The sequence below is a fragment of the Canis lupus genome, chromosome 6, assembly GCF_003254725.2.
Source record: "Canis lupus dingo isolate Sandy chromosome 6, ASM325472v2, whole genome shotgun sequence".
NCBI classification, from domain to species: domain Eukaryota; kingdom Metazoa; phylum Chordata; class Mammalia; order Carnivora; family Canidae; genus Canis; species Canis lupus.
In genome coordinates this window covers 63,410,697-63,416,067 of record NC_064248.1, presented here as the reverse complement: position 1 = coordinate 63,416,067, position 5,371 = coordinate 63,410,697, and the positions used below count along the sequence as shown (strand labels likewise).

Here is a 5,371-nt window from a genome sequence, read left to right as displayed (position 1 = left end):
CCCTCTCTCTCTACACCTCACACATTACTAAAGACCTATTTACAGAAGATCCTTTTACTGGGTACATCTTGTCCAGTTATCAAGAAAAAAATTACAAGGCATAGTAAAAGCCAAAAAAAAACGTTTTGGAGAGACAGGGCAAACCGCCAAACCAGACGTGGTAGGGATGTTGGAATTATCCGACTGGGACTTTAAAACAACTAGGATCGGCTCTAACAGATAAGCAGACAACATGAAAGAATGGATGGGCAATGTAAGCAGAGAGATGGAAATCCTAAGAAAGAATCAAAAAGAGAAGCTAGAGAAACACACACACGCGCATACACACACACTATAAAAGAAATGAAGAACACCTCTGATGGGTTCTTTTTTTTAAAAAAAATATTTTATTTATTTATTCATGAGAGACAGAGAGAGAGAGAGAGAGGCGGAGACACAGGCAGAGGGAGAAGCAGGCTCCATGCAGGGAGCCTGACGTGGGACTTGATCCCAGGTCTCCAGGATCAGGCCCCGGGCTGAAGGCAGCATTAAACCGCTGAGCCACCTGGGCTGCCCTAATGGGCTCTTATTAGTAGACTGGACACGGCTGAGGAAAGAATCTCTGAATTTGATGATATATCACCAGAAACTTCCAAAACTGAGAAACGAAGAATAAAGATTGGAAAAAATAGAAGAGACTATCCAAGGACTGTGGGACAGCTATAAAAGGTGTAACATAAGTATAATGAGAATGCCAGAAAGAGACAAAATCGAGAAAGGAATAGAAGAAATATTTAAAACAATAATGAATGGGAATTTCCCAAGTTCATGTCAGATACCAAACCATATTCCCTGGGAAACTCAGAGACCCCAAGCAGGATACATGCAAAAAATAAATAAATAATAACAACCACAACCTACATGTAGGCAGACCATTTTCAAATGACAGAAAATCAAAAGTGAAGAAAAAAAATCCTTAAAAGGGCCAGGAGAGGGGGGACATCTTAGCTAAAGAGGAACAAAGATAAGAATTGTATTTGACATTTCCTCAGAAATCATGCTAGACCATCTGCCTAGGCCAAACATACTAGAATTCTGAACCCTACAAAATTAGCATTTAAAACCAAAGGAGAAATAATGATTTCTTCAAACAAAAATGAAGGGAATGTATTACCCTAGACCTGCCTACAAGAAATGTTAAAAGAAGTTCTTTAAAAAAGGAGAATAATACAGACCACAAATTCAGATTTACATAAAGAAAGGAAGAGCATCAGAGAAGAAATACTGAAGATAAAATAAAAACTTCCATTTTTCTTATTCTTAAGTGATCTAGCCAGATAACAATTTATTCACTACCAGGAATTAATCTAGACATAGTCCTTACATCTTCACAAAAATTAACTTGAAATGGATCATAAACCTAAATATAAAGCACAAACTATAAAACTACTGGAATATCATATTGGAGAGAATCTAGATGACCTTGGACATGGAAATGACTTTTAAATATAAATCGAAGGCACAATCTGTGAAAGAAATCATTGATAAGCTGCACTTTGTTAAAATTAAAAACTTCTGGAAGCACCTGGGTGGCTCAGTCAGTAAGCAGTTGGACTCGATTTCAGCTCAGGTCATGACCTCAGGGTTGTGAGACTGAGCCCTACATCGACCCCTATGTCAGGCTCCACAATGGACATGGAGCCTGCTTAAGATCCTCTCTCTCTCTCCCTCTCTCTCTTTGCCCCTCTTCTCTCTCTCTCTCCCAAAAAGAAAAGAAGACAAAACGACTTCTACTCTCTGAATATTATCAAGAAGGGTGACTATTTTAATTTTTCATTTTTATTTTTTAGAGTAATCACTACACCCAATGTGGGGCTCAATGTTTCAACCCTAAGATCAAGAACCACATGCTCCACTGACTGAGCCAGCCAGGTGCTCCCAAAACTGTGAAGGCAGTGTTAAGAAAATGAGAAGACAACCCAGAGACTGGGAGCACACCTTTGTAAAAGACACATCTGATAAAGGACTATTACCCAAAATATACAAAGATCTCTTAAAACCTGACAATATGAAAATAAACAACCTAGTTTAAAATGAGCCAAATACCTTCACACCTTCACAGACATCTAACCAAAGAAGACCTAGAGATGACAAATAAACATATGAGTTCTTTGCCACGTTGGGTATGGGAATGAAGACCAGTCTCAGCAACTAAACTATTCCAGAAAATGTCGACATCCCTCGGAAGGGATACACAGTTACTGTGAAGATTCCCAAAGAACCCTGCAGAAGGACTTCAAGCACATCACTATAAAACTCAGTCTTCTTGGATAGAAAAAGAAGAGGCTCTGGCTGACAAATGGTGGAAAAACAGAAAGGAATTGGTTACTGTTCACATTTTCTGTAGTCATTACAAAATATGATCAAGGGTGCTACACGGGGCTTTCTTTATAAGATGAGGTCTATGTATGCTCACTTCCCCATCAACGTAATTATGCAGGAGAACACGTCTCTTATTGAAGTCCAAAATTTCTTGGATGAAAAATACATCTTCAGGGTTCAGATGAGGCCAGGCATTGCTTTTGTTCAGTATCCAGTGCCCAGAAAGATGAGTTAATTCTGTAAGGAAACAACATTGAACTTATATCAAACTCAGCTTCTTTGATTCAGCAAGCCACAACAGTTGAAAACAAGGATATCAGAAAATTTGGGGATGGATCTATGTCTCTGAAAAAGGAATAGTTCAGCAGGCTGATGAATAACTTTTAAGTTAAGGAACAGAAACAAAAATGGTAGATGATTCCTGAGACCTATGTGTGATATATTAAAGATATAATAAATGCTCTGTATTTTTTTAAAAGCATATGAAAAGATACTCCACATCATACGTCATCAGGGGAATGCACATTAAAAGTACAATGAGATACTACTACACACCTGTCTAGAATGGCCAAAATCAACAACACTAAATGTTGATGGGTGTAGAGCAACAGGAGCTCTCGTATATTAGTTGTGAGAATGCAACATGTAAAGTCACTTTGGAACACAGTTTGGCAGGTTCCTACAAAATTAAACATATTCTTACCACATGATCCAGCAACTGTGCTCCTTGACATTTACCCGAAAGAATTGAAAACTTATGTCCACACGAAAGGCCACATACTATATGTATGATTCCAACTACATGTCCTTCTGGAATAGCAAAACCATGGATATGGTCATGTCCAGGGGCTAATGTGGAGAAAGGGATGAATAGGTGGATTGCAGAGGATTTTGACTGAAACACTCTATACGATACATGTCATTATACAAGGGGGCGGGGGGCGGAAGGATGGGCAAATGGGTGAAGAGGAGTGGGAGATACAGGTTTGCTTCCAGTTACGGAATGAATAAATCATGGAAATAAAAGGTGCAGCGAGGGAATACAGACAATGGTATTGTGACAGGGTCGTGTGGTAACAGGTGGTAGCTATACTTCTGGCGAGCATAGCATGACACAGAGAGAAGTTGAATCACTATGTCACCTGAAAGTAATGTAATATTGTGTGTCAAATGTTCACACACACAGAAAGTGAGCCCTAATGTAAACCACAGACTTTGTATGATGATGATGCGTCAGTGCAGATTCACCCATTGTAACAAATACGCCACTCTGGTGGGGGATGTTGATAATGGGAGAAGCCATGCATGTGGGGGGGCAGGAAGGTATATAGAAAATCTCTGTACCCTCCTCTAAATTTTGCTGTGAACCTAAAATTACTCTAAGAAAGTAAAGTCTTGAAGGAAACTCAGGGGTTGGCAGAGATCTCCTGGATATGTCACAGCATTGCCTTCAGGGGGACATTATGGGAGTGATTCTGGGCTGAGCAGGAGAGGTTAACTGCCAAGACCAAAGAATAGGGGACAAAACATGGTGAGTATGGAAGAAGGAAGAAGAAGGAAGCCGCTAGTTGGAAGAGTTTCTAAACCGGAAGAACTAGCAAGATGACAAACCGGGGAGAGAAGCTAAGACTTAAACTGGATTCAGGGTGAGGTGCTGGGGCTTCTTAGTTGGGTTCCATTATCACCTCAGAAGTATAGAGCACCAGTCTGAGTAGTCTGAGTATTCCTGTCCTATGTGGCTCTTGGGTGCCACCTGTCCCTTGAGACAGCTAGATGTGTCCCTGAGAAGGAAGGAGAACACCAAACATATCAAATTCCACCCTGAAATACATTTTTGGAATTTTATCTCATTCTCTGAAAACTTACCAGACAACGTCCATTTCGGTAATGTCATTAAATGATTTCTTCAACAGGCAAAATTCATAATAGTAGGATTATAAAGACAATTACAGAAAACTTGGACAAGTTGTCTAAACAGAAAATTGTTACTAAGTTCTTACTCAGCCAACATCTGCTGACGTCCTACGGTTAACGTCCAGTAGACGCTGACCTTCCAGCGCTCAAAGGTTTCTGTGACTATGGCAGGTACAAGAGTTTCAAACTGAAGGCTAAGTGTGTCCACGGACTGACTTCCTTCTGGCCCTGAACTGACTTTCCGTGACTGACTTAGCAATATAACGAGTGGTAATAATGTGCTAACATGCCATAAATCTTCATATATTTAGCATTTGACTTTATTACAGTAGGCCTCCTGGAAATGTGGATTACTTCCCTGTCAGGCAGTCTTTACATAGTTTTTACTTTCCTTAGCCCATTTGTGTGAACTTGTATGTTTTTATGATGTTAGTACAAACAAGTGTATTGATAGGCACCTACGCACCATATTAATTGTTAACCCAGACTGGAAAAGTTATGTTATTTTCTTTTGTTTAATAGACATTTCTTTCAACAGAAAAAAATAAAAGAAGTAAAAAGCATTATGTGTTAAGATTAGTTGGGAAAGAGGGGCACCTGCGTGGCTCAGTGGGTTAAGCATCTGCCTTCATCTCAGGTCATGATCTCAAGGTCCTGGGACCAATCCCCTCATCTGACTCCCTGCTCGGTGGGGAGCCCACTTGTCCTTCTCCTCCCCACTTGTGCACTCTCTTTCTCAGAAAGGCCATCAACTAATCTTTTTTAAAAAAGATTTTATTTATTTATTCATGAGAGACACAGAGAGAGAGGCAGAGACATGGGCAGAGGGAGGAGCAGGCCCCATGTAGGGAGTCTCGATCTCAGGACTCCAGGATCACGCCCTGGGCCGAAGTCAGATGCTCAACCACTGAGCCACCTAGGCGTTCCAAATAAATAAAATCTTTAAGAAAAAAAAAAAAAAGATTAGTTGAGAAAGAAAACTCAGTTGATAAGTTTTAATTATAATAATTTAATGTCTTGAAACTCAAAACTAGAGCCAGAAATTTTGTCAAGATCTACGGGCTATATGCATAGGGAGAGCTGTGTCCCAAAAGTT

General features: G+C 39.9%; 1 pseudogene; it reads left to right on the top strand.

Annotated features, from left to right (window-relative positions):
• The first annotated feature begins 2,170 nt into the window (after positions 1-2,170).
• On the top strand, positions 2,171-2,741 carry LOC112640990 (60S ribosomal protein L9-like; annotated as a pseudogene).
• Positions 2,742-5,371: the final 2,630 nt, after the last annotated feature.